This window comes from Cervus canadensis, chromosome 3 (assembly GCF_019320065.1).
Source record: "Cervus canadensis isolate Bull #8, Minnesota chromosome 3, ASM1932006v1, whole genome shotgun sequence".
Lineage (NCBI taxonomy): Eukaryota > Metazoa > Chordata > Mammalia > Artiodactyla > Cervidae > Cervus > Cervus canadensis.
The window spans coordinates 15,699,820-15,712,128 of record NC_057388.1 but is presented as its reverse complement, the minus strand read 5'-3'; positions in this window follow the sequence as shown (position 1 = coordinate 15,712,128).

The following is a 12,309-nucleotide window of genomic DNA, read 5'->3' as shown; positions in this document are numbered from 1 at the left end:
GTTCTTAATTATATAGTATCATGGATCTTTTTCAAGCTATACTCTCACTTGAGAACACTGAGCTTGATCTTCTTTCTCAATCCACCCTTTTCCTTATACTCTTGATCTATTTTTGCATTTTCATCAGTGTTACCTATGCCTCTTCCAAGGTGTCAGAAAATAGTTGTGTGTGTGCATGTGCACCAGAGTGATGGTGGCCAACCACAGAGGCAACATGGACAAGAAGTGTGTGATTAGAAGTCAGCAGAGATGCCTGATAGTTATAGAATAATTGCCCTAGCAGGAAGTAAATGGAGGCTTTATTTTAAAGAATGAACCTGTGTTCTGGAGCCCACTCCTTGTTAATTAGCCAAGGTATGGGACGCGTTAGCCAAGGGTTCTGAAGGCAGTAGACTGCCCCAGAGAAACTGCTGTTCTTTGGAAGTGGACAGCAGTAAGTACTGTGGAGAGGCAGGGCTTATGGCCCACTGGTTATTCAGTCTCTGAGTCATGTCTGATTCTTTACGACCCCAAGGACTGCAGCAGGGCCGCCTTCCCTTCCCTTCACTATGCCTGTCCCATTGGAATCAGATGTAAAAACAGTTCTGTGGCTCAGAGGTCTTTAGCGGCTTCTATGGGGTGGGTCAAGCCCAATCCACTCTTTGTTACATACTGTCAAACAAAAATCCCATCTTCTCATTGCATGAACTTGTATTTAAGACTTTTATGGAACATGGAGAATTTATTAGTCTAATTAGATTTATAATCTAATGAGAAAAAAAGGACAGATTGTAGTCCAAGTGGGGAGACATTGACTTTTAAAGTTCAGTTCAATTCAGTCTCTCAGTCCTGTCTGACTCTGCGACCCATGGACTGCAGCACACGAGGCCTCCCTGTCCATCACCAGCTCCCACAGTTTACTCAAATTCATGCTCATTGAGTCGATGATGCCATGCAACCATCTCATCCTCTGTCATCCCCTTCTCCTCCCACCTTCAATCTTTCCCAGCATCAGGGTCTTTTCAAATGAGTCAGTTCTTCGCATCAGGTGACCAAAGTATTGGAGTTTCAGCTTCAGCATCAGTCCTTTCAGTGGATATTCAGGACTGATTCCCTTTAGGATAGAATGGTTGGATCTCCTTGGAGTCCAAGGGACTCTCAAGAGTCTTCTTCAACACCACAGTTCAAAAGCATCAATTCTTCGGTGCTCAGCTTTCTTTATAGTCCAACTCTCACATCCATACATGACTACTGGAAAAACCATAGCTTTGACTAGGTGGACCTGTGTTGGCAATGTCTCTGCTTTTTAATAAGCTGTTTAGGTTGGTCATAACTTTGTCACCCTGCTTATTTGACTTTTAAAAAATACCTTTTATTGTTTGGAGTGGAAATTCTGAAGATTACATGTAGTGGAAATCACTTAGTGATTTTTTTTTTTTTCACTTAGTGATTTTGAAGTGCAATGCAACAGATGTTTTGTTTCCTGAAGTAGCAGTGACCCCAATGAAAAAATCACATAGAATGCTGCCTATAACTTATTTTATCCTATTATTGCAAACATTTTCCCCTGCCTGTCTCCCTAACTATTGCTTTTAAAAGACTCTGGCAACCAAATTACCTGATGTTACTTTTATTTTCCACATTCTCTGTTTAGAATGTTTTCACATTGTAAATATTAATAGGAAAATAAAACCCATGACATGGGCAGAAGAAGAGATATGAAAAAGAATAAAAGTGCATAAATAAATCATAAACTGATACTACTTCCTAGATAAGCAAGGGCTGAATTAATCAATATCATGCAATTTGGAGTGTGTATAACAATTTTTCCTTGTTGTCAAATGCTATGTAACAAAATCACTCCAAAACTTACTGGCTTAAAACAATAACAATATTTAGCCTCCTCACAAATTTGCTGTTTGAGCAGGGCATAGAGGAAGCAGCTTGTCTCTACTCTTCTTAGCATCAGCTAGGACATGGTGAAAACAGAGATGGATTCATCTAAAAGCCCGCTCACTCATATATCTGGCAGCTGATGTGGGAAGACTCAAATAGCTTCCCCCAGCTTCTTCAAGCCTGGGGGCTTGAACTGCTCCAGGTCTTCAGGTGGCTATCTTTTTGTGGCCTCTAATTGTGGTCTCTCTAGCATGACAGCTTTAGGAATCCCAATTTCTTACAATCTTATAGTTCCCTAGACACACCTCCTGAGAGAGAGAACCGGGTAGAAGGTCAATCCCCCTTTTATGACATAATCTTAAAAATCACATAGTGCCACTTGAAATGCGTTTTATTCACAAGGTGGTAACAAAGCCCCGTTAGGTTCAAAGGGAGGCAAAATCAACTCTGATGCTTTTGTAGTTTGATGAGATCCTGGAACAGGGAGGACCAGATATATTACCGTAGCCAATTTTTAAAAATAAACTGCTGTATTTAAAATGGATAACCAACAAGGATCTACTGTATAGCACAGGGAACTCTGCTTAATGCTATGTGGCAGCCTGGATGGGGAGAGGATTTGAGGGAGAATGGATGCATGTATATGAATGGTTGAGTGCTTTCGCTGTTCGCCTGAAACCGTCACAACATTGTTAATTGGCTATAACCCACTAAAAAATAAAAAGTCTAAAAAAAATGCACTCTGCCAATAACTGATTTTACCCTGGACCACTCTCTACCCTCTTTACAATCACAGCTCTTATGTATTGCTCTTCATGGAACTCCCATTGTGGCTCAGATGGCTGGAAAAAAAAAAAAAAAACCAGACCACTGCAATAAATTGGCCTCTATCACAAGAATGAACTAGATAAATTGGAATTAGTGCATTATTCAGGGTATCTCCCCACTACCTGTTTTCTTCTATTTCTATTAAAATGCTACTATAGTTACACAAATAAGTTAATTTTTAAAGTACACGATTCTTAGCAAATCCAAGTGACCAATTCAATCCGGTGTATTCTAAAGAAGATAAGAGTTCAGAAATTTTTTTACAGGATTAGTTAAAACAGAGTTAGGTAGAATGGCACATTTCACTCAAGCTCCTAGCTTTTGTTTATGTCTTATTCAGCTAAAACTCAGATTCCTATTTCCTTCTGCTTCCAAAGCATGAATGCTAGGTAGTGGAAAAGATTGATTAAGAAGTTCAAATTGAAAATAAGAAACCTGTTCCAGGACTGCTCTGGGAGGGCTTTGAAGTTCATGGCTGGGGGGAGTTATGAAACTACAGATTTAAGCTATTTGTAATGAAAGGGTTGGTTTTCATTTTACCAGTTAAGCTAAATTCTTGCCTTTAGAAATAACTTTTCTCCAGAACTAGTGTCATGGAGTAAAAACTTTTTTGGGGGGCTATCATTTGCAGTCTCCTTTGGAGTAGAAAAATGAGGATTTTTTTAAAATATCAGAGCTCTATAAAAAGAAGTTACCTAATTAATATCATGTCAGGAAGTCACCTCTTTCATCTCAGACAGATGATTAGATAGATAGACAGATACAGATATGTATCAATGGACATGAATGAGCATCAGCATTACTTCAAAATCATATATAACCCCTGTGCATAAGAGAATGTTAAAAGGTTACAATGGGTATATCTAGTAGTGCAGCAGAAAAATCCTTGGATTTGTAACTTAGAAACCAGAATTTGATTTCTGAGTCAATCCTTGGTTTGCTCTGTGACCTTCAACAAATCACTTTAATCAATCTTCCCACCTGTAAAATGGAGATATTAACTGCCTTATTTCTTGCACTATTTTGTTGTGAGGATAAACTGGCACCCTTCAAATACATTGAAATTACTTTGAAAAGTGCAAGTAATGGTATGATCACATGGTTATACAACTAATACTGGACTTGATATCTTCCTTTCTCCCAATCTGCTTAGACTTGTCCCTTGATAAAGACCATAATCATTCACTTAGTCACCCAGTCCAGAAACAGAGGATCACACAGACCCGTCTTCTCCTAGGTGTTCTCTGCCATACTGCCCTTTTGCATGCCCCCTCACTGCCAAGCTTACACTTTCTCTGCTTCTGGTACTGACTCAATCAATTCATCCTGTGCAAGTTAATTAGGAGGTTTACCTTCTGAGAAACAGTTTATGATGTCCCAGTTCTATTAGAGAAGTGGAAGTTTAGATGCATTTTAAATCACTTGCAGCCACGAAATTAAAAGATGCTTGCTCCTTGGAAGAAAAGTTATGACCAACCTAGACAGCTTATTAAAAAGCAGAGACATTACTTTGCCAACACAGGTCCATCTAGTCAAAGCTATGGTTTTTCCAGTAGTCATGTATGGATGTGAGAGTTGGACTATAAAGAAAGCTGAGTGCTGAAGAATTATGCTTTTGAACTATGGTGTTGGAGAAGACTCTTCAGAGTCCTTTGGACAGCAAGGAGATCCAATCAGTCCATCCTAAAGGAGATCAGTCCTGAATATTCATTGGAAAGACTGATGCTGAAGCTGAAGCTCCAATACTTTGGCCACCTGATGTGAAGAACTGACTCATTGGAAAGGATCCTGATGCTGGGAAGATTGAAGGTGGGAGGAGAAGGGGACGACAGAGGATGAGATGGTTGCATGGCCTCACCGAATCAATGGACTTGAGTTTGAGTAAACTCCAGGAGTTGTTGATGGACAGAGAGGCCTGGCGTGTTGCAATCCATGGGGTTGCAAAGTGTCAAACACCTCTGAGCAACTGAACTGAACTGAACTAAATCATTTTTTCTAGATTTTCCTTTTTTAATCTTCTCATTAATTTAGGGTAAAATTTTGCCTTTACAGCATTACTAAGCTGATAATAAAACTGATATGTTAAATGTGAGAGGCAAAAGTAATTAACCTCTTATTGTTAACAAGTTTTCACCATGTTAAGGAAACTCTTAATAATAAAATTAATATAATTATGTAGTCTATATTCTCCCAAAATAATACAATAAACCCAGACATTAATTTTAAAATATGAACAAAGACCCAACTGATATTTTTAAAAAGCATACCCAAAATAAAAATTCAAAAATAAAACCCAGAATAAAATATGAAATCACTTGGAAATATAATAACTGAAACCTTGAATCTATACTTTAAGTAGTATTGAGCAAAATAACATTAATATTAAGTGCACTCATTTTAACAGATAAATCATAAACAATATACAAACACTTTAAAAATGCAAGATTAAAGGAAGTCACATAAAACACATAACTTGTAAAATTAAAAATTGCTAAAGGAAAATAACAATAAATGTAAATTAAACTGTTATAAAAATCATCAAGGTATATTAAGCATAACTGTATTCTACTTAAACCTTAAAATTTCTATGAAATCAATGTTAACAGAAAATTAACCAATGCAAAGTATATCTAAGAAGATCAAGAATTTACAAGGTGACTGAGAATATATCCAGAAATCAAAAAAGAAACAGATTTTCATATTTCATAAACTTTATGAAAAAAGTAAGGTTATTAACAAAAGCCCTATTCTATAATGTGTATATACTAAAGTACATTTTTAAAAAAATAAAAAACAGAATAAATTTGTCCCAAGAAAAAGCAACTTAATAGCAAACATTTAAATATCTGACTTTCAATTTGGGGGAACTGTCCACATGTGGCCTTGCTTTCCTCGTCAACAGTCACATAGGCAACCTCCTCTCATTCCCAGCTGTCCCAGGAGTATGACTGCCCGAGTCTTCAGGTGACTTCTGGGCTCCAAAATACGCAAATATCCCTATCTGCATCTGCAAATATAGCTATTGCATAAGCTACACCATCTCCATAATAGTTTCTAAATTTTAAAACGCCTAGCCAATTAGAGTGATATTATAATAGACAGTTATAAACTTATATTGATGTTTGCTCTGTATGTTCATCCATTCATTCATTCATCCACTTACTTATTTCCAGGCATTATAGAATTATAAAACCTCATTTTAATGTTTGTAAAAAAAAATAATAAAAGAAAAAGAAAACTAAAGGGTCAGAAAAGTCCCTGGATGGCAGATATCTAACAGGATATGTAGTGAAATAAGTTCTGAACCTTTTAGGTCAAAGAAGCCCACAGTCACTCTACTTTTTTTGAGAAACCAGGTATTTTCTTTGACTTCTGAAAAGCCAAGGGAACATTTCATGCAAAGGGAACATTTTGTACCAAGGTAACATTTCATGGAAAGATGGGTCCTATAAAGGACAAAAATGATATGGACCTAACAGAAGCAGAAGATATAGAACAGAACAGTATGCAGCTAACAGAAGCAGAAGATATTAAGAGATGGCAAGAATACACAGAAGAACTCTATAAAAACGATCTTAATGACCCAGATAACCACAAAGGTGTGATCACTCTTCTAGAGCCAGACATCCTGGAGTGTGAAGTTAAGTGGTCTTAAGAAGCATGACTATGAACAAGGCTGGTGGAGGTGATGGAATTCCAGCTGAACTATTTCAAATCTTAAAGGATGATGCTGTTAAAGTGCTGCACTCAATATGCCAGAAAATTTGGAAAACTCAGCTGTGGCCACAGGACTGGAAAAGGTCAGTTTTCATTCTAGCCCCAAAGAAAGGCTATTCCAAAGGATGTTCAAACTACCGGGCAATTGCACTCATCTCACATGCTAGCAAATTAATGCTCAAAATTCTCAAAGCTAGGCTTCAATAGTACATGAACCAAGAGTGTCAGGATGTTCAAGCTGGGTTTAGAAAAGGCAGAGAAACCAAAGATCAAATTGCCAACATCTGCTGGATCATAGAAAAGCAAGAGAATTCCAGAAAAACATATACTCCTGCATTATTGACTACACCAAAGCCTTTGACTATATGGATCACAACAAACTGTGGAAAATTCTTAAAGAGATGGAATACCAGACCATTTTACCTGCCTCCTGAGAAACCTGTATGCAAGTCAAGAGGCAACAGTTAGAACTGGAAATGGAACAATGGACTGCTTCCAAATTGGGAAAGGAGTACGTGTCTAGGTTGAATATTGTCACCCAGCTTATTTAACTTATATGCAGAGTTCAGTTCATTTCAGCCACTCAGTCATGTCCAACTCTTTGTGACCCCATGGACGGCAGCATTCCAGGCTTCCCTGTCCATCACCAACTCCTAGAGCTTACTCAAACTCATGTCCATTGAGTCGGTGATGCTATCCAACCATCTCATCCTCTGTTGTCCCCTTCTACATCATGCAAAATGCTGGGCTGGATGAAGCACAGCTGGAATCAAGACTTCTAGGCAATATATCAATAACCTCAGATATGCAGATGACACCACCTTTATGGCAGAAAGTGAAGAGGAACTAAAGAGTCCCTTGATAAAAGTGAAAGAGGAGAGTGAAAAATTGGCTTAACACTCAGCATTCAAAAAGTAAGATCATGGCATCCGGTCGCATCACTTCATGGCAAATAGATGGGGAAACAATGGAAACAGTGACAGACTTTATTTTCTTGGGCTCCAAAATCACTGCAAATGGCATAGAAGCCATGAATTTAAAAGATGCTTGCTCCTTGGAAGAAAAGCTATGACCAACCTAGACAGAGACATTACTTTAAAAAGCAGAGACATTACTTTGCTAACAAAGGTCCATCTAATCTAAGCTATGGTTTTTCCTGTAGTCATATGTGGGTGTAAGAGTTGGACCATAAAGAAAGCTGAGCACAAAAGAATTGATATTTTTGAACTGTGGTGTTGAAGACTCTTCAGAGTTCCTTGGATTGCAAGGAGATCAAGCCAGTCAATTTTCAAGGAAATCAGTCCTGAATATTAACTCGAAGGACTGATGGTGAAGCTGAAACTCCGAAACTTTGGCCACCTGATGAGAAGAATTGACTCATTGGAAAAGATCCTGATTCTGGGAAAGATTGGAGGCAGGAGAAGAAGGGGATGACAGAGGATGAGATGGTTGGATGCCATCACCGACTCAATGGACATGAATTTGAGCAAGCTCCAGGAGTTGGTGATGGACAGGGAAGCCTGGTGTGCTGCAGTCCATGGGGTCGCAAAGAGTTGAATATGACTGAGTGACTGAACTGACTGAATGAAGTGTCTTCCTAGTAAAAATTCTCTTGCCAAAATGCCACAGAATTCTGAAACTCTATTCTTTTAAAATAAGCAGATGACTCTCAAATAATCTCAGATTCTCAGATACCTGTCTAATATAAATTTGGTGATAACATCACAAAACATCAAGACAACGTTTGCCAATTTGGAGAAAAAGGCTCTCTCAACATATCTTTATTAATCGGTGAATAAACTTGAAATAGAACTCTAAAACTATTGTTATGTTGTTATGTTGCCCTAACAACCACAGGCTACATTCCCTTACCAATTATATGTAGTAAATCAGACGTTAGTACCATGCATCTGAATATGTGAGTGAGTTCAAATCAATGAGTGCTCCCAGAAGGCCATGGAGAAGTTTACACATGACTAAAGCACCATCATATAAACTTGCCTGTTACACACTACACTTTTTTACAGTGCCAAATTGCCTAATCAGGAAGATCAAAGACTGAAGGAGGGATGGAGGGCAGAATAAGGGCGTTAACTCAGTAGAGGCATGAGGTTCATTCTACACCGTCTTGTTTCACATGATACGGCAGGCATATTTCCCAGGCTTTCACACTGATTGTTAAACCAAATAAAGAGCCTCATGTGCTCTACACTCCTGAACTGCAGTCATTTTATATCCTTTTATAAGCACATTCAAAAAACTGATTCCTGGAGTTACATTGGCTCCCTGGGGAAAATTCCTTAGACATGAATTTGTAAATCATAAAAAATCAAATCATAAATATGAGCAGGTTCTTACAGAAAACTTTTTTAATATATGGTATAATCAAAAGTAATATAATAGTATCACTTCGAGATATCCCAGTAGAAAACAGTCAAACAGAAGAAACTCAGATAGGTATATATTACTGATAAATTTAAAGTGTGTGTCAAGTTGAAATTCCAACAGAATTTGGTAGTCATAATGCACAACATTGATTTTCATCCACAGAAACTGAGAATTCACTTACACATACCAGGGTACTCACAAATGCTTGGAAGCTTAATACTGGATATAAGATCTGAATAACTGACAATGACCTGTCTCCCAGAATTCTAACACTTAAACCTTTGTCCTTTAAGCTATTTCATTTCATTATTATAGCACAAATGTTCCCTTCACCTTATACTAAGATCTCTTTTCTTTGAAATCCAGATGCTGATGCTCGAGGATGGTTTGGTTTGATTATGTCAATTGTAATCATAGCCTAAATCCCATCTCTCCTTTCCTCTTCAGACCTACTGGATTATAAGCTGAAAAAAATTGACATTCTATCTCTGTTAACCTTTAGAAATGCTCAAGGAACTATTCCTTGTTTGTGAAGCCATCTAATTGCTAATCTATAATCCTTTTAATATGCTCTGCTTTTTGGATTGATCCATTGCCAGCTGACCTAACACTGCCCATAGCTATATTAATCCTATTACTCACATCCTATTACAGAGTATCAGTGAAACTCTTAATGAATCCTGAAAAGCTTGCTTGCCAGATACCAATATTAAGGATGATTACACATGTATTTATTCTTTTATTCTTAATTATAAAGCTTCTGATTGTATTAATTGTATTCAGTGGGATTCAGCATTTTTCTTCTCCACAGCTATCTGTGAGCTGACACTAGGTTCTGGGAAATGTCAGTTTCTAAATGTTATTATCATACATACTGTTTTGATTCTTCTTAGTGGTAAATAAATTCACAAGATAAAATGCTGTCATATATTTAGAGATTAAATCCTGTTGTAAGGTAAAGTATGTTGCATATGGTAGAATTATTAAAAAGGGTTTATCAAGGTAGATAAAATATCCTAGCAAAAAGTCTGCATTTTGAGTTCCTGATATATTCACAGTACCATTAATCCCCTAATAGGATGGATAAATCTGTCATGGATGATAAGCCTACTTGTTAAGAGAAGTACATTCTCTATTGAATTAATCAACCCCATATGAAAGTGGAAAGTATCACCAGCCTGAAAAACTATGATACCTTATCATCAATTTTAGTCTAATGAGTGGTTAAAGAGAATAGATTTTTTTAAAAAATTGAAATGCATTGGCCATGAGATTCCTTTTATTTTAAAAATCTTAAAAAGAAGGTTTATAGAAGAAACCCACTATCACTATTGATGATGATGTAACTGTGTCTCACGGAAGCATAAATAAGATGGAGCTTTACGGTGATTCAAGGTCCTGGAGACTGGAGCTGGTGGTTAGATGGCGAGTTTGGAAGCTGCAGAATGGAAGCAAGTGTCTGTATAATAACAGTCAAGCCAGTGCCGAGGAGCCATGGATCTTGGAAGTACTTAGAATCTTGAGAAACAGTTAAAGAAATATAACATACATGGGTGTCATTGAAGCCTCCCTCTAGAAATTTTGCCATGTGTGTTTTATAATGTAAAGCCATCACTGCCCTCTAATATATATTCCTTGTCCCTTTGCCAAATCACAATGATACCATAAAAAGCAGAGACATGACTGCCAACAAAGGTCCATAGAGTCAAAGCTATGGTTTTTCCAGTAGTCATGTATGGATGTGAGAGTTCGACATAAAGAAGACTACGTGTCGAAGAATTGATGCTTTCAAACTGTGGTGCTGGAAAACACTCTTGAGAGTCCCTTGGACAGCAAGGAAATCAAGCCAGTCAATCCTAAAGGAAATCAACCCAAAATACTCGTTGGAAGGACTGGTGCTGAAGCTGAAGCTCCAATACTCTGGCCACTTGATGTGAACAGCTGATTCATTGGAAAAGCCCCTGATGCTGGAGAAGATTGAAGGCCAAAGGAGAAAAGGGCGGCAGATAATGAGATGGTTGGATGGCATCACTGATTCAATGGACTTGAACTTGGGCAAACTCCAGGAAATACTGGAGGACAGAGGAATCTGGCATGCTGCAGTCCATGGGGACATAAAGAGTCGGACACAACTTAGTGACTGAACAGCAACAACGATTTATAACAATAGCAACAACCATACCATGAGTTATATTTAAAGACTACAGTCTTAAAAAAAAAAAAAAAGACTACAGTCTTAAGCAAAATTTTACATTAGTCTATCTTCTAGTTATTGATCATCAGAAACTACCACTATCGTGTTTCCTCCTGGGTATCTGAGTGTAAGACAAATAGGATGCCAATGAAAAACAGGATATCAGGTTAAACCAAATGGATATATTTAAAGGATAAGTGTGTTTCAAATATTGCATGGCACACGCTTATACAAAACAGAGCATCTATTGTGTATCTGCAATTCCAATTTAACTTGGCATTATGTATTTTTATTTATTAAATATGGCAACTCCAGAGCAGGGGCCTAAAATTTTGGGGGAAAAGACAGAGGAAACAATCTATACCAATACTACACATGCTTACTTAGCTATGATTCTTCCTGTGCTGGCTGTAAAATAAGGAAGATACCTTCAAAGGCATGACTTCGTGCATAAAACCATTAAAATTATCCATCTTAGTGTTTCACCATTTTGGTGGACTCTTGCTTTTGCTCTCCCTGGCTTTACTTTTTAATTTTCACTTTGAAGCAGTATTATTTAACTCAACCTTTTGGAACATAATTTAAAAGAAAGACTATATATAAAAGTAAAGTAATATTGAATTAAATGAGACCTTTCTCTGTACAGGTGCAATTTTCAAAACAGCACGAGAGAGAGATTTTACACAGTAAAGTAAAAGCATTTAGAATTGAAACTCAAACCAACTAAAATAAATTCACACTTCAATTGTGACCTTCATAGCCCCCTAAATGCATTTTAAACAGTAGGCTACCTTTCTTTTTATAGTGTAGAGCTGCATGTAATCGTAAAGGAGACGGCAAATGTATACGCTGAGCCAGTTATGCAGGGAATATGCCAGGTCCACATTCTGCCACCTGCCAGCCCTCCTTCTTTCCTGATGTGTTTCTCATAGAACTAGAACTAGATGTGATGAACAGTACAAAGTTACACTGAAGTAAGTAAATAAATGCACATACCCACCCTTGCACGTAGTCCACAGTTACTCCAAGTCACTAGCTTTGGTAGAAAGAGAACTGAGGTGCAGTTTAAATTGAAGAGAAATAATGAGTTTTCTATGAGTTTTAAAAAAGATAATCCAAGAGTTTCACAAATTCCTCTTTTATGACACTGTTGTTAATTTTACTTGGCAGTTTGGCCATTCTGAGGTTTTTAGAAGTCCTTAATACAGAGAAATTACCTTAAGTCCAGACATCCAAATGTATGATCTCTTTTTCTTTCTTTCTCACAGATACACTGAGGCTTTTTTTTCAACTTCCTTTAACGATTT